The following is a 19,379-nucleotide window of genomic DNA, read 5'->3' as shown; positions in this document are numbered from 1 at the left end:
TAATATGAACATTTATATCCTCAATGTTAATGTAGTTTATCTTCTAAAAAGCTAGGAGGAGTCATTGTGTACTTCTCATTAGTCAATATTTCAAATACACCTATGTTAAGGCAACTTCATTCTGCTTTAATTGCATTTTCCTCAACAATGTATATATTCATGATATTTGCATTGATATTTTCTGTCTGTTACCATATTCATTGTTCTGGTTTTCAAAACATATGATAGTACCACTTCAAAGCCTATATTTCATAGACAGAGGTTTTATGGTTCCAACCATCACCACTGAACTATTCCTATAAGTCCTTGCTTCAGGTCTTGTATCAGTTGATCTGTGCTTACACTGTTAAAAGCACTGAAACATACATGATACCATATACAACTATAGTTAAGATGACATCTCTTACATTAAGTATGCTATAATTAGGAGAGGGATAATACACACATTAAAGTGACAATGAATAAAACATAGAATAAATCCAAAGAGCAGTCTATGGTTTCAAGCATAATTGAATGGAAAAAATTAAATTTTACTTGAGGCCAAATAGATGTGTTATTTATGATAGACCTCAAGAATATAATGCATTGCATTTAGACATAAATAGAATAAGGGCATTTGATGTGACTTTCTAACATTATCAATTTTATGGTGTACTTGCTATTCCATCTCACTTCATTGACTATGTAGAAAAGCTTCTGATCCTTAGATCATCTCCAATTTTATGATGCTCACAGGTAATTTGGAGAAAAATATGTAAATCTCTTAAATTTCTGATAGCATCAAAATGTTATATTAAAAAAAACTGGAGAAAAAGGGATCCAATAGTCACTCAGTGATTCCATGTAACATTTTAGACATCTTCCAGTCCTGTATATGAAAATACAAATCATAATATTATTCACCCCTCTGGTGTTTTTTTAACCTTTGCAATCATCAATATAACTAATCCACTCTTAATTGTACAATACATTCATTTTACCTCCTTGAAATTTTTTTTAAATGAACCTCAGAGATGATGCCACTAAAAAATTCTACAAAAGTTTTATACCCACTGACAAATTTCTTATTAATTTAGCCACTTCTTTAATAATTACATAGGTATGTTTCTCTGTACTCTTATTCATAATTCATTTTGATTATGCCCATTCTTACTGTATCTCCCCAATACACTCCTTCCAAACACATTCTTCTTCACAGATCTCTTTTCCGTGTAACTTCTTCTTTTGTTTAGTGTCCCACAAGGTTTACCTGGAGTCATCTGTTTGTACCTGAGTTTTAAACTAACCCTCAGAGCCTGGTAAGATCAACAGTACATATTCCTTGAGATAGATATACACATTTTCACAATTCATTGTTAGGTAGATGGCTTTCTAAAATGTCTCCACTTTCCTAACTATTGGAAATACAGATTCAATGAACATAAATGTTCAAATTTCTTTGCAGTAGTTGTTTTTAGAAGTTTCTTGTGAGATTAAAATCTTTTGTTGAAGGGTAAAGAAAGCTAAGACCAGGGAAATTTACAGGGCGATTAAAAAAAAAAAATAGGATGATTTAAGTGGAGGTGGATTATTCCATCTTTAAGTGAAGTTGCTTAAGATCAGAAAGTATACTACTCAAAATTGTTTCAATAAAGTTCCTGATTTATTGACCAGATTTACTAGACCATTCCCTCTCCAAGCCTATATAAACAGTAAAAACTCCTTAGAGACACTCTTAGACAAACTTAGTTGCTTAAAAGAGGCTCAGAGCATCTGAGTAGCCCAGTAGATACCGTATAGTATATGACCAGAAAAATCTTTACAACATAGGTCAGGGTATAAATTTTGAATAGTCAGCTATTATACTGGATTGACAAAAAAGGAGAAGCTTGGGAATTGGGAATAAGGGAACATTATGTTTTCCAAGGATCACAATGTCTATTAGTAGTTCTTGTGAGAAGGTAATTGACAGTTTGCAGAAAAACATATGGAATAAAAAAAAACTAGCCAAGCATCCTGGAAAAGGCAAAGAACATTTGAGCTGCCTAGAAGAACCAAAGACTACTTGTGCATCTAGTAATAAATTCAGACTGAATATGTGACACTCTCTAACAAGTTGATGTGTCTGTAAGTTGTGTAGTATGTTTTAGGTTTCCAATTTTCTTGAGTTGTCATACATCCGAGAGTGGGTTTTGTTTTTGAAGATATCTTTGAATCATTTCTGTTCCTGTAAGTAACTCTTCACCAATATTCCTGTAAGTAACCCCAATAAAACTTATTGGCTCACCTACCTGGACTTTGATGTCCAGTTTTGGTATGTTACTATTTTTCAATCTATGGTGAGTATATTCTATTAATTCTAAACTACCTTACAACCAGGGAGTCCTCCTCTTCACTGAAAGTACTTTACCCATATTCAGACATATTTTAATTGATTAGTTTTTTCATTATTTTATAGAATATATGTTATGGTCTAATTACATTCACCTTTAAACCTTCTTTAACCTCCATTACAACCATGTCAACCTCACTTACTTATAAATTCCTTTTGCAAATTCATGTCTTTTGTTTTGTGACCCAATAAATTTAACTAGGACCATCTTAGTAATTATATGTAAATGTAGTAGTGATTCAACACAATCTGATGGGCTTACTAATATATACACATCTGAAAAATAAAACATCAGGAAAGGAGGAGATGGCAAGATTGATTACTGGTTAAGAATAACTGATATTCTTCTAGAGGACAGAAGTTCAGGCTCCCAAATCCACACCAGGCAACTCACAACTATGGATTAACACCAGGTCCAAGGAATCTGACACCTCTGGGCCACACTGATATCTATACACATATGCACAGACCCACAAACACACACACAAAAAAATAGAAAAAGTCAATAAATTAAACTCCTTAAACAAAATATAGGCTACAGATTTGAACATAGAATGCTCAAAGAATAAGATACAAATCACCAGTAAGTGTTTTAAAAAGTGTTCCACATCATTACCCATAAGTGAAATGCAAATAAAAACTACTTTGAGATTCTATCTTATCCCAGTGAAGATGGCTGTCATCAAAGAATCTACTGACAACACTGTTTTAAAAGGGAACCCTCATTCTTTTATGTGTGGAATATAAGCTTGTATAAGTACTTTGTAAATCAGTGTTTGAATGACTCAAACTACTAGAAGTAGATCTACCCTGTCACCCAGGCTTACCACTGTTGGCCATATATTCAAAGGACTCTATATCCTACTATAGAGTGTTTTGTTTATTCATGCTCATTACTGATCTATTCACAATAGTTAGAAATAGTAATCAGTCCAGGAATCCATCAAGAGAAGGATAGAGACTTGAATTTTTGATGATATCAAAATTACCATTTTGGGGGTTAGGGCTCTTTAATCTACATGTCCACAAATGTTTTAATACTTTAACATTTGCATATGTTGACTGTGTGATCTTTTAGAACTTTTATACTCTTAAATTTTCCTGTGAGTCATGTTGAGATACATATTATGCATGATATGATGCAAAGTCAGGATTTAAAATAAAAATATCTAATTGTTCTAAATTTACTGAAAGACCATCAATGGTTTCAATGAATCACATTGACAACTTCACTAAGTACCCAGTGATCATATTATTATGGACTTGTTTAAGACAGTCTTTTTATTCAGATGAGATATTTTCTGTTTTGTCTGGATGACAGTAACTTTATAGCAAATATTTAAGTCATGTAGCACATGACCTCCACTTATTTTTTTCATTACAACCAGTGATATGGGGAATGATAAATCTGAATTCACTGCTGGTGAGAATGAAAGCCAGTACACTGACTATAGGAATCAGTATTGAAGTTTGTAAACAAACAAAACATAGAGTGACATTATGACTAATTTATAACATTCTGGGGTATATCCTACAGCTTTATGTGCACATTCATGTTCATTATTGCTCTGTTCCCAAAAGCTAGGAATGGAGTGAGCCTAGAAGCTGGCCCATAAAATAAGATACATACAGAGAATAGGGTTTTATTGAACATTATAGAAAAATAAAATTATTTGTAGTTATGTCTAGTTGCCTCAGTCTTTTAGAAAGATATATTGATCTTTCTACTCATCATTGTTTTTTTTTTAAGTTTGGCCTTTCAAACTTTAAATTATTTTAAAACCTATTTTAAGTTATATTCTCTGATGTAGAGTTAAGATGTTATGACTTATTGATGAAATTAAACTTTAGTCAACAGAAAGAAGCTTTCTTTATCTCTGATAATATTCCTTTTATAGAAATTTGTAATTTTATAATGCTATTATAGCCAGTCCTTTGTTACTATGAGTAATATATTTTTAACAATTTGTTTCCTCCACTTTTGTGAGTATAAAAGAGCAGAATCTTTTTCTTCTTTCTGATAACTATTATTTTAAGCTCGGTGTTTAAACAATTCAGATTTAATGCACTTGTGTTTAAATCTACCAGCTTTAATATGCTTACACATATTACTACTTTGTTTCTAGCCATTTCACAGTCATTTTTAATCTTAATTGAATATATTAGAGATGTTGACTCATTCAGGACTTCATTAAGCATGTTTGATGCAATGCTAATATTTGTTTATACTATCCTTTGTTGTTTGCTACTATGATTTGTTTTATTGAAAAACAAAACAATTCTTCATGTAGAATTTCTCAAAATCAGTAATTTCTTGTACTTAAATGTGTTCTCTTTGCTTTTTTTTTCAAACAGAGAGAATTGACTCAATAACTGCTATGTAGGTTGATTGTGTACTAGTCTTCCATACTTTGGCAGAAAATATGTATTTTACATTTACAACAGTGTTCTCAGTATTTGATGCGAGGTTTATTCAAGATGGTCAATATTAACATCATTGTCAGTTCAGTACAAATATTAGCATTCTTCATGTGCTATACTGTATGTTGCTTTGTGTTTAAGTTTATATTGTTAAGGTTTTTCTAGAAAGTTATATATATATATATATATATTCTTTTTAAAATTATGTTTTAATTAAACATTTTAAATATATTTATATTATTATACATATATATAGTAAACTACCTATAGCAAGAAGCATCATGACACAATCAGGAATTACATAAATGTTATATTCTTAGTGTTTTGGCTATTTGTATTTCCCAGACTTGAAGATAACATCTTTCCTATTTTGGTGCATCTAAAATTCCGAACGTAAATCAACCTCCATCGTATCCTGTCATTATCAACTTAAAACATCTATCTAGACATAAAAACACATTAACCCCTAAAAAACTAAGATTAATTGTAAAACTACACTATCTGGTCTTCAATCCCATCAGAGACTTGAGAAGGAATAAAATTAATTACCTGAGTATACTGGGAGAGCAGGTTAGCAGCTTCCCAAATGAGGTGACAGAGATAGTTTGCTACCTGAATAGTCACCCAGAACTCTCTATGACAATATATGTATATACATATATTATAATATATAATGTATATATATTTCTACTCTAATATGAGGTATTGTACACATATATCTCAATTGTAATACAATGTTTAGCTCCAATACTTTGAAAGTGCTAATGCAGGCTGTTTAGGATAAATAAGTTATACAAGTTAATTGTTAGTTGATGAAATAATGGTCATATCAATTACGAGTCTACTTTTATCACAAGATTATAAATCTTAGGTGCAACAGATAGATATGATTCTATAGAAAGAATGTCTGTATGTGCTCATTATTTTAAAGTTTCATTGACAATTAGACAGGTTAATTCCTGGCAACACCCAGCCTGTCTCAAAGAGGATGATGAGTATCAAAAAACCTCCTTTTGGAGATGGCTTCAAATGACAAACAAGCCACTGGGAAAAAGGTCCTCATTTCTGCCACAGACAGAATTCTGCCTTAAAAAGGGCCAGCTTGGATGCAGGCAGAGTCGACAGCCAGACTCTGCCAAGACAGGGTAAGCAAGTCCTCAATAGTTCCTGCCTCACAAATATGTCTGTCAGATATATTAGGCCAGAAGGCTGAAGATGATGCTCCAATATTATACACACACATATATATTCTTATTCAGTCATTTAAAAATAAGTATTCTATACTATACTTTGTCCTATTTAAAAGTCTGATCTTTAGGTTCTCTGCATACATGGGATAGCTTTCAGTTTAATATTTTATGAGACTGCTGAATGTGTAAACAAGTAGATTTATGATTTTCTTCTTCCTCTTCCTATTACTATTATTATTATTATTAGTTCTTATAGACATGGTTTCTCTGTGTATCCTTGGCTGTCCTGGACTCACTTTGTGAGTCCATGCTGGTCTCAAACTCACAGAGACCCACCTGCTTCTGCCTCCTGAGTGCTGAGATTACAAGCATCAGCCATCATGCTCAGTTAAGTTTTTTATTTCTGCACCTTCTCTTCTGGTTCTTTATTTTTTATTTTTTTATTTTTGGTTGTCTTTTCTTGTCCAACTTTGATATAACGGTTTTCATTTTATCTTAGTTTTCTGTTTTGCTTTGTTGTTATCTTCTAGAAACTTGTTTTTATGTAAAGACAGAAAGGGCATAGATGCAGGAGTAGAGAGAAGGGAACCTCTATTCAGATTATATTGTATGAGAATAGAATCTGTGTTTAACAAAGGAAAAAGAATAAAAATTAAAATCTGATCTTTCTACCTTTTCCATAATCAATTCTACTTTGTTGCTTATTCTTCTGCAAAATAGAACAAGATTTATTTGTCTAATCCTATTTTGGTGAGTATTTAATTTGATTTATGGCATTGCACTAGTGTAAAATTACCAAGAACATACATGAGTATATATCATGATGTAATTTTCAAAAAAATTTCTTAGGAATGTGATGCTAGATAAAAGAAATTAGGAATACAAATGTCTATTTATATTCTTATCATCTTTGTATGAGAGTATTCTCCATGAAAGTACTGGATAATATATGTTTTGTGTTTTTGCATTTCTAATTGAGAGTGATATTAGCTATTTGATGCAAAACAGCATCTTATATTACATTTTATTAGACTATTGATTTTCAGTTCAGACATTTTCTTCATAGTTATTTTGGACACGTATTAGGTAAATATTTTTCTGATATTTATTTAATTTTTTACTGATATAGATCTTTGTATTGGCATATTACTTTCATTATATCTTTTTTTTCTGGTGACTAGTCCACATTCTGTTGGTTGTTGCGGCTTTTCTTTATATTAAATTAAAGAGGAAATCTTTGATCAATTTCTTTAGTTTCATCTAATTTCCTTGCTAGTCTCTTTTGTGTGTTCTTACAGATGAAGTTAAAACTGCTTCTGACCATTTAATAAATGATTAAATGTTTTACTTTGTTGGTGAAAAGTTCACATAGCCCCAAATTTAAATTATTCCAGGGAGCATCAACATAATTATGATATTGAATCTTTTTCATTCAATTGTTTTCTTTCTAAAAATTTAGGAGCTGAAGGTTAATGTCCACAGTTTCTACTAAGATAAATGAAATGAGGCTTGGTTATGGAATGTTTGTCAGTGAATTTGGTTTGAATATTTTTAAAGAGCTGTGGGAGATAATAGAGTGTGGGTGGAAGTGCAGCTGCATAATAACTCAGGAGAAAAAGAAGAAATTAAAATACATTAAAGTTTGGAGCACCCAGGTGTCCATGGACCACACAGATTTTTAAAACAACTGTTATAAAATTAAACAAGAAAACAAAGAAAATCCTATTCATCTATCATGAGCAGAAGGTTATTGAGATACATGATGTGTTTTTTAAACATGTTTGAAACCTGTTAGAGAATAAATTGGATGATTTTTTTTTACTTAGAAATGTATGTTTACTTTTCAAAAGTAATTTTTCCCAGAGTTAATGGTGTACTTTTCGAGAACTAGTTCATTTTCAAGTAAGGAAATTACTAATTCATTTGGGCAGCCATGAGGAAAACTGAGTGACTTCTGAATGTGACATGTAAAAATGAAAGACATAGTGCAAAAATGAATATCATTTAGAAGCACACCCAGAGAAAAGCATTTAAACAACTATTTTAATGGCATCTAGAAATATTAAATTGTTCAGTTTCCATCAATATAAGCTTCACTGTTTTTCCTTTTCTTTTTTGGATCTTTTTCTTTATTTGTTTATTCAGTTTACATACTGGTCATAGCCCCATCCCTCCTGCCCTCCCAGTCCCAGCCTCCCTCCTTCTTTCCCTTCCTGCACCTCGATTCCTCAGAAAAAGGGAGACCCCCTAACCACCCACACCAATTAATCAACTTGCATCTGGACTGAGTCTGTCATCTTCTCCTGTTGCCTGGCAAGACAGCCCTGCCAGGAGGAAGTAATCAAAAAGTTTCGGATGAAGTCTGTGTCAGAGACAGCCCTTGCTCAAGTTATTAGAAGATCCACATGAAGCCTGAGTTGCCATTGGCTACATCTGTGTATGGAGCCTAGGTCCAGTCCTTGGTTGGTGCTTCAGTCTCAACAAGGCCCTTTGGGCCCTGTTTAGCTGGCTCTATTGGTCTCCTTGTGGAGTTCCTGTCCCCTCCAGGTCCTTTTCTCCTTCTCCTCCACTTTTCTACAAGATTACTTAAGCATTGCCACATGTTTGGCTGTGAGTCTCAGCATCTGTTTCAAAGCCATGCTGGATGGAGTCTTTTAGAAGACAACTCTGCTGGGTTCCTGTCTTTAAGCATAGCAGAGTACTGTTAATAGTGTCATAAGCTGCTTCTCCTCCATGGGGTGGGTCTTGGGCTGGGCTAGGTATTGGTTTGACCTAACCTCAATCTCTGCTATGTCTGCTCTATCTTTATCTCTGCACATCTTGTAGGTAAGGCAATTTTTTCCTCAAAGATTCTGTTTGTGGGTTGGTGTTCCCCTTCCTTTACTAGAAGTCTTTTCAGTCTCTATGGCCTCTGATACTAGGAGTCTCTGTTAGAGTCTCCTCGTATTGTTCGAGGAGCCTACTCTGACTTAGGTTTCCAGCTTGTCATAGAGATGCTCCCACTCAGAGTATCCTTTTTGCTATAGGGCTTCTGTCCTCCTGGTCCTGCTTTCCCCAGATCTATTCTCCACCCTCTTATCTCCATGCACTCCCTTTCCTATCTTGCCCCTTGTCTTCAACCACAACCTCTGTCTATTCTATTTACCCTTCTGGGTGAGATTGAAGCATCCTCCCTTGGATACTCCTTACTTATTATCTTTTTTGAGTTTGTGCATTGAAGTATGTTAATCTCATATTATATGGCTAAAATCCACTTAGTAATGAGCATATGCTATATGTGTATCACTAGGTCTGAGTTACCTCATTCAGGATGATTTTTTTCTAGTTCCAGTTGCCTGCAAATTTCACAATTGCTCAGTTTCCATCAATATAAGCCTCACTGATTTTCAAATAGGCATAAGAATACCTATTTTGAAGAGGATCCAAGATGGCGGCAAGCAGTGTGGACCGCGTTTGGAGGCTCCAGTGAACAATTCAGGGAATTGCACAGATTTCTGAGCCAGGAACACCGAGGTCCGAACATCAGGGCAGCGGAAGTGCTCCACGGTTCGGAGGGACCAGGGTGCGGAGGACCTGTGTGCCCCTGCACGTGGGAGGAGCGTGGATTTTCTCTGATCGGAGCGGCAGAGGCAGCAGCACCAGCAGCACCAGCGGTGGTGGCTGAGGTTTGCAGCTCATAGCCTTCTGGTGGAGGCGATTGGTGTGGTGGCTGGTGGAAGTTGCTGCGGGAGAGGGGACTTGGGGCAGGATTTGGGTTACGTGGAGCCTTCGGACCCAGACTGGACTCGGCGGACAGTTCAGCCCCAGAGTCGCGGGTACTGGCCCAGTCCAGCAAGCAATTCTGCCCGAGGCACTAACACAGCTCTGGCCACAGATCCCCTGCTGTGGCGCAGGCTTAGTGGAGCGCTCAGCTCCACGCTAGGCAGCACCTCAGCTCAGTGGCAGCTCCCCTGCGGTGACACAGTCTGGGTGGAGCACTTGGTTCCACCACCGGCGCTAACTCAGAGCAGCCGCAGTTCTCCTGCTGCGGCACAGGCTTGGCCGAGCGCTGAGTTCCACCCTAGGCGCCACCTCAGCTCAGCGGCAGCTCCTCTGCAGTGACACAGTCGGGGCGGAGCACTTGGTTCCACCATTGGCCCTAACTCAGAGCAGTCGCAGTTCTCCTGCTATGGCGCAGGCTTGGTGGAGTGCTCAGTTCCATCCTAGGCACCATCTCAGCTCAGCGGCAGCTCCCCTGCGGTGACACAGTCTGGACGGAGCACTTGGTTCCACCACTGGCGCTAACTCAGAGCAGCCGCAGTTCTCCTGCTGTGGCGCAGGATTGGCTGAGCGCTCAGTTCCACCCTAGACGCCACCTCAGCTCAGCGGCAGCTCCCCTGCAGTGACACAGTCTGGGCGAAGCACTTGGTTCCACCACTGGCGTTAACTCGGAGCAGCTGCAGTTCTGCTGTGGTGCAGGCTGGACAGAGCGCTTGGTTCTACCAGCTCTAAGACTCTGGTTGGACACAGTGTATAGTTTGAATCCAGAATTCCTGGCTGAGATTGGTGGACAGTTCGGGCCCTGAGTCAATAACTGACCACAGCACGCACTTTGGGCCAAAAGGCCCTAGCGGAGCTTGGTGTGTAGTCCCAGCCCAAAAATTCTGGCTGGTCCCTGTGTGCATTTTGGGCCCAGAATACCTAGCTGAGCTCGGCAGACGGTTCAGGCCCTGAGAATCTAGCTGAGTTCTGCCCGTGGTTCGGTCGCAGTGCTCCTGGCTGGACTTGGCAGGGAACACAGAAGGCTGTGGATACCTTGGCCGGACCCAACACTCATTCAGAGACCCAGGACAATTGCAGGATCCACAGCACAGGGGGGCTGAAGATCACTGGCTGTGAGAGACCAGAACAACAGGGCTAACCCCCTAATATCCACACCAGTGAAGCTTTGAGCTCCCAGCCTAGGGAAATCGTGAGAAAACAAGTGAATCTCTCGCCAGACTCCCTCCATCCAACTCTGGAAGCTACCCAACAAAAACAATGATGGCAAGATGTCTAAAGGACAGCAAAAAAGCATACACAAAAAAACCCTAAAACAACATGGTGACTCCAGTTTCCAGCTATCCCAAAGAAAACAACCCAGAGAACTCAAATACAATGGAAATACAAGAAAATTACCTCAAATTCTTAGTAATGAGGATGATAATGGAGGAAACAAATAAAATTCGTAATCAAATGCAGGAAGACACAGACAAACAGGTAAGAGACATAAAAGAAGCACATAGAGTGGAACTGGAAAAATTGCAGGAAAATGCAAACAACCAGATGAAAGAAATAAATAAAAGGGTTCAAGTTCTGAAGACCTATAAAGAGGCAATGGAAGAAACTCAGGAATATACAAAAAATCAGATGAAAGAAATCAAAAAATCAGTTCAAGATCTGAAAATGAAAATGGATTCAATGATAAACACACAGACAGAAGAAAAACGAGAACATGAGACCTCAGAGAAGAAGGCAAGCAACACAGAGGTGAGCTTTTCTAACAGAATCCAAGAGACGGAAGAACGAATCTCAGGTCTAGAAGATACAATCACAGATATTGAATCAATCATTAAAGAAAATGCCAAATCTGGAAAACTCCTGACACAAAACATCCAAGAGATTAAGGACACCATGAAAAGAAGAAATTTGAGGATAATAGGCATTGAAGAAAGAGAAGACATCAGACTCCAGGGCCCAGAAACTATTCTCAACAAAATCATAGAAGAAAATTTCCCCAATCAAAAGAAAGAAATGCCTATAAACATACAAGAGGCCTATAGAACACCAAATAGAATTGACCAGAAAAGAAAAACTGCCCGCCACATAATAATCAAAACACAAAACATGCAGAACAAAGAAAAAATATTAAAAGCTGCAAGGGAAAAGGGCCAAATAACATTTAATGGTAAACCTATCAGAATTACACCCGACTTCTCAGCAGAAACCATAAAAGCCAGAAGGGCCTGGACAGAGATCCTGCAAACCCTAAGAGACCACAGATGCCAGGCCAGACTACTTCACCCAGCGAAATTATCAGTAACCATTGATGGAGAAAACAAAATATTCCATGACAAAAACAAATTCAAACAGTACCTATCCACAAACCCAGCTTTACAGAAGGTACTAGAAGGAAAACTCCATCCCAAAGGGTCGAGCTAAAACCAAAGCTACCCAGGAAATAGATAACTATCCCATGGCAAAAACACAACTACACAAACGCTCGAGTGGAAAAACATCAAAATAAAGACTCTTAACAGTCACTGGTCATTAATATCTCTTAATATCAATGGCTTCAATTCTCCAAGAAAAAGACACAGACTAACTGAATGGGTACATAAACAAGATCCAACATTCTTCTGCAGTCAAGAAACACATCTCACCCATAATGAAAGGCATTACTTCAGGGTAAAAGGTTGGAAAAAATATTCCAAGCAAATGGTCACAAGAAGCAAGCAGGCGTAGCCATTTTAGTATCGAACAAAATAGACTTTCAACCAAAATTAATCAAAAGGGATGAGGAAGGACACTTCATACTCATCAAAGGTAAAGTCAACCAAGATGACATCACAATTCTGAACATCTATGCTCCCAATACAAGGGCACCCACATTTGTAAAAGATCTGCTAAAGAGGCTTAAACCACACATCGATCCCCACATAATAATAGTGGGAGACTTCAACACCCCACTCTCACTGAAGGATAAGTCATTGAAACAGAAACTAAGCCGAGAAATAACATCATTAACCAATGCCATGGGTCAAATGGATCTAACAGATATCTATAGAACCTTTCACCCAAACAAGAAAGAATACACCTTCTTCTCTGCACCCCATGGAACCTTCTCCAAAATTGATCACATCCTAGGTCACAAAGCAAGCCTCAATAGATACAAGAGGATTGAAATAATACCTTGTATCCTATCAGATCACCATGCTCTTAGGCTGCAATTCAACAACAACAGAAATAACAAAAAGCCTACATGTACGTGGAAACTAAACAACTCTCTGCTAAATGACACCTGGGTCAGGGAAGAAATAAAGAAAGAAATCAAGGAGTTTCTGAAATTCAATGAAAATGAAGAAACAACATACCCAAATTTGTGGGATACATTGAAAGCAGTGCTAAGAGGAAAATTCATAGCACTAAGTGCCTTTAAAAAGAAATTGGAAACATTGCACATAAGCATCTTAACAACACAACTGGAAGCCCTAGAAAAAAAAGAAGCAGAAACACCCAAGAGGAGTAGACGCCTGGAAATAATCAAATTCCGGGCTGAAATTAACAAATTAGAAACTAAGAAAACAGTCCAAAGAATCAACAAAACCAAAAGTTGGTTCTTTGAGAAAATCAATAAGATAGACAGACCATTAGCCAAACTAACTAAAAGGCAGAGAGACAGTATTGAAATCAACAAAATCAGAAATGAAAAGGGAGACATAACAACAGACACTGAAGAAATTCAAAGAATCATAAGATCCTACTTTGAAGGCATATACGCCACAAAATTTGAAAATCTAAGGGAAATGGACGATTTTCTTGATCAATTTCACTTGCCAAAGTTGAATGAAGAACAGATAAACAAGCTAAATAGTCCCATTTCCCCTACAGAAATAGAAGCAATCATTGATGGTCTCCCAACCAAAAAAAGCCCAGAGCCAGATGGTTTCACTGCAGAATTCTACCAGACCTTCAAGGGCAAGCTAATACCGATACTCTTCAAGCTACTCCAAAGGATAGAAATGGATGGAAAATTACCAAATTCATTCTATGAGGCCATAGTCTCATTGATACCTAAACCTCACAAAGACTCAACAAAGAAAGAGAATCTCAGACCAATTTCTCTTATGAACATAGATGCAAAAATACTAAATAAATACTTGCAAAATGAATACAGGAACACATCAAAGATATCATTCATCATGACCAAGAGGCTTCATTCCAGGCATGCAGGGATGGTTTAATATACAGAAATCCATCAATGTAATCCACCATATAAACAAACTGAAAATAAAAAACCACATGATCATCTCCTTGGATGCAGGGAAAGCATTTGATAAAATTCAACATCCATTCATGTTTAAAGTTTTAGAGAGATCAAGGATACAAGGCACTTTCCTCAACATAATAAAGGCTATATACAGCAAGCCAATAGCCAAAATCAAAGTAAATGGTGAGATACTCAAGGAAATTCCTCTCAAATCGGGAACAAGGCAAGGCTGCCCACTCTCTCCATATCTCTTCAATATAGTACTCGAAGTTCTAGCCAGAGCAATAAGACAACAAAAGGAGATCAAGGGTATCCAAATGGGAAAGGAGGAAGTCAAATTATCCCTATTTGCAGATGATATGATAGTGTACATAAGTGACCCTCAAAATTCCACCAGAGAACTCCTAAAGCTGATAAACACCTTCAGCAAATTGGCTGGATACAAAATTAACTCAAAAAAGTCTGTAGCCTTCCTATACACAAATGACAAGCTTGCAGAGGAAGAAATTAGGAAAACCACACCCTTCACATTAGCCACAAGCAATATAAAATATCTAGGAGTTACCCTAACTAAGCAAGTGAAGGACTTGTATGAAAAAAATTTCAAAACTCTGAAGAAAGAGATTGAAGATGACCTGAGAAGATGGCGTGATCTTCCTTGCTCATGGATCGGGAGAATTAACATAGTAAAAATGGCCATCCTACCAAAAGCAATCTACAGATTCAATGCAATCCCTATCAAAATACCTACACATTTTTTTAAAGACATTGAAAGTTCAATTCTGAACTTCATATGGAAAAACAAAAAACCCAGAATAGCTAAAACAATCTTGTATAATAAAAGGTGCTCCGGAGGAATCTCCATACCTGATCTCAAACTGTACTATAAAGCAATAGTAATTAAGACAGCATGGTACTGGCACAACAACAGGATGGTTGATCAGTGGATCTAATCAACTACCCAGATATGAATCCACACACATATGGTCACTTGATTTTGGACAAAGAAGCCAAATCCATTCAATGGAAAAAGGATAGCATCTTCAACAAATGGTGATGGTCTAACTGTAGGCCTATGTGTAAAAAAATGCAACTGGACCCATATTTGTCACTTTGCACAAAACTCAAATCCAAGTGGATTAAAGACCTCAACATAAAACCAGAGACACTAAGCCACTTAGAGGAAAAAGTGGGAAAGAGCCTGGAACATATTGGCACAGGAGACAACTTCCTGAACAGAACACCAATGGCCCAGGCCTTAATGTCAACCATTAATAAATGGGACCTCATCAGGCTGAGAAGCTTCTGTAAGGCAGGAGACACTGTCAAGAGAACAAAGCAACAGCCTACAGACTGGGAAAAGATCTTCACCAACCCTACATCTGACAAAGGTCTAATATCCAAAATATACAAAGAACTCAAGAAATTAAACACCACCAAACCAAATAACCCAATTGAGAAATGGGGCTTGGAACTAAACAGAGAATTCTCAACAGAGGAGTATCAAATGGCTGAGAAACACTTAAAGAAATGCTCAACATCCTTAGTCATCAGGGAAATGCAAATCAAAACAATTCTGAGATTCCATCTTACACCCATCAGAATGGCTAAGATCAAAAATTCAAGTGACACCACATGCTGGCGAGGATGTGGGGACAGAGGAACACTCCTTCATTGCTGGTGGGAATGCAAACTAGTACAGCCACTTTGGAAAGCTATCTGGTGCTATCTCAGAAAACTGGGAATAGGACTTCCTCAAGACTCAGCTATTCCACTCCTTGGAATATACCCAGAAGATGCTCCAGCACACAACAAGAAAATTTGCTCAACCATGTTCATAGCAGCCTTATTCATAATAGCCAGAACATGGAAACAGCCTAAGTGTCCCTCAGTAGAAGAGTGGATAAAGAAACTGTGGTACATATACACTATGGAATACTACTCAGCTATTAAAAACAAGGAATTCCCGAAATTTGTGGATAAATCGATTGAGCTAGAAATGATCATAATGAGTGAGTTAACCCAGAAGCTGAAAGACTCAAATGGTATATACTCACTTATATCTGCATACTAGCCCAAGGGGCATGTCCCACGAAAGCCTTCACTTACCAGGAGACTGGGACAGAGGGGAGGTCATCCTATTGGGACTCTAAATGAGAGATGCATGGGAGAATAGCAAAATAAAAGGATACAGAGGGTCCTAGAAATCCACAAGTAGAACAATTTGATAGGCAGATTTGGGCCCAGGGGTCCCGCTCAAACTAAGGCACCAGCCATGGACAATACAGGAGGTAAACTTTAAACCCCTTCCCAGATCTAGCCAATGGTCAGAATATTCTCCACAGTTGAGTGGAGATTGTGATATGACTTTCTCCCGTACTTTGGTGCCTCACATTTGACCATATCCCCTGGAGTGGGAGACCTGGTGGCACTCAGAGGAAGGACAGCAGGTAGCCGAGAAGAGACTTGATACCCTTTGAGAATATACAGGGGGAGGTCATCCCCCTCAGGAACAGTCATTGGGGAGGGGAATTATGGGAAAATATGGGGGGCGGAGGGAGGAATGGGAGGATACAAGGGATGGGATAAACATTGAGATGTAACAAGAATAAATGAATAAAAAAAAAAACAAAAAAAAGAATACCTATTTTTGTCAATTACATCAGTTTTCATAGATGCCTTTCTTATTTGTTTTTATCATATCCAGGCTTCAAACATGAAATGTAAATTTCTATATTATTTGCTTTTTAAAAAATATTGTCATTTTCTCATAAAGAGAGCTGATAAATTAATTCTTTTGTAATCATTACTTTGATGTTTAGACCGGAATTCAGAGAAAAGTCTTTAAATTGTACCCAAAACTGATTTCTCATTACATTCATTTCAGTTAGCATTAGGTCATGAGTTATAAGCCACTTTGTTCTGTGCCAATTTGTGGAAAGGCCACCTTAGACTAATATAAGGAAAAGTTCAATGGGATTAAAAAGGAAAATAAGATACTTTTGAGAACTGCTAAGGAGAAAGGAAGGAAAAGTCTAAAGGGATCACAAAAAAAAAGGAAGAAAAAAGAAATTTTATGATGGATATTTCAAGTGAAAACTGTCTCAATTTAAACTTTTGAATACAAACTTTTCAACTTTTATTAGTAATCGAAAATACCTTAGCTGTACTGAAGCATATTAGTCCAGTTTTATTTTTGGTGATTTTGGAGGGTATTTACTCAATTATAAAATGCTTCAAAATTTATTGCCAAAAAGAACAGGTCATATTTGGGTAGGTTCAGTCGTCAAAATTTATCACAATCTTATCTGCTAAAGTAAACTTGTATGATGCACAAAGATAATTCCACAGTCTTTATACCAGTTAACCTGCCTTCATAGTTTTAGAAAGGTAACTTAAACTTAAAAATTATATCGTATTCTTGAAGCAATCCCTGGCATAAAATGGAATGTTGCCCACTTTCGGTTTTCTGAAGGATAAAGAATAGAAAAAATATTATTTTCTAGCAATAAGGGTAATATTAAACATTAATGAAAAACAGTGTAAAATAGGCTTTAATGAATTAATCTTTCCATTTTGAAATTATAACATACCTCATCAGGAACAAAACGCATTAGGAAAAGAATAAAGGCTGTTCAGAGATAGAGGCATACCTTAAGATTGCTGTAAGCATAAACTTCCAGTACTCATATAAAATTGGATTGTAGAAGATTTGCAGTAGTTTGTGAGATGAAGATCTAAGGTAACAATAAGCTTTTACATAAGGAATGCATACCTTATGTATATAGTCTCAAAGTGTTCTAAAATTGAACATTAAATATTTAATGTGCTTGATAGCAATACTAGTCATATACATCATGTTTAGGATTTTCTGTCAAAATCAGAGATGAGGAAACAGTTTTAACTTTTTTTACACTGACCTATTTCACAAAATAAACACTAATCAAAATTTTTAGTCAGAAATTGGAGTCAAAGCACGGGAAACATCACTTTTTTTTTTCCTTTTTGCTCTCCCGATCTCACATTTAACACAAATTTCTGGACAACTCATGCATCTTTTACAAAACCCAAAAGGTAGAAAAAGATAGAACAAAAATGTCATTGTTTTGCTAGTATTCCACTCCTAGTAAATTCTATCTAGATGTAATCATTGTTTGAAGCTTATTGTGAAAACTTTTATAAAAAAACTTATGATTTTATTGACATTGTATACAGTAACTTCTTTTTTTTCATGTATCCTTTTATTCAAAGGTGTTTGTAAATAATTCTTTACATAGAAGCTAGTATGACTATGCATTTCAACTATATGTTCTTTTGCTAAAGCAAGAAAGAACATGGTTTATACAATTCAATGCTAGATACATCAACAGCATTATATTGATTTCCTTTTATATACATGAGAATTAACTAAAGCAATGGTCTTTACTTTGTTCTACTTATATAAGATTTCACTAGGAAATCATTCTACATTATCACTTAGAAAATAATTTTATAGTTTGGCATATTGGTAATGTTGTTATAGATCTGTCACAGATGACTAGGATGTTTTCAGTGGTTAATTATTATATTTATAGATATCATTTTCTTCATTTTGAAATGTTGAATATAATAGTAGGTAAGGACTTTAAAATTGGAACAGGAAGGATTAAACAAAATGTGGAATTGGAGGGCAAGGTTGTATAGAGGGGAGAAAGATGGGAGTAAAAGTAAGAGGGGTAGGTGGATTGATTTTGATAAGATGGCCATTTTTACTATGTTGATCTTCCTTATGCATGAGCATGGGACATCTTTTCATCTTCTCATATCTTTCTCAATTCTTTTCTTCAGAGACTTAAAAGTTTTTCATAGAGGTCTTTCACTTGGTTAGTTAGAATGACACCCAGATACTTTATATTATTTGTGGATGTTGTGAATGTTGTAGTTTCCCTAATTTCTTTCTCAGCCCATTTGCTATTTGTATACTGAATTTTTTAGAATTAATTTTGTATCCAGCCACTTTGTTGAAGATGTTTATCAGCTGTAGGAGTTCTCTGGTGGAATTTTGGGTGTCACATAAGTGCACTATCATATCATCTGCAGATAGTGTTACTTTGATATCTTCCTTTCTGATGTGAATCCCCTTGGTCTTTCTTTTGTTATTTCTCTAGCTAGAATTTCAAGTACTATATTGAAGAGATATGGAGAGAGTGGGCAACCTTGTCTAATCTCTGATTTTAGTGGAATTTCTTTAAGTTTCTGTCCATTTAGATTGATGATGGCTATCTGCGTGATATATATATATATATATATATATATATATATATATATATATATATATATATATAGATATAGATATATTTGCTATAATGTTTAGGTATGTCTCTTGTACCCTGATCTCTTCAAGGCTTTT

The sequence above is a fragment of the Acomys russatus genome, chromosome X (assembly GCF_903995435.1).
Source record: "Acomys russatus chromosome X, mAcoRus1.1, whole genome shotgun sequence".
Lineage (NCBI taxonomy): Eukaryota > Metazoa > Chordata > Mammalia > Rodentia > Muridae > Acomys > Acomys russatus.
Note: the sequence above shows the minus strand (reverse complement) of the source record.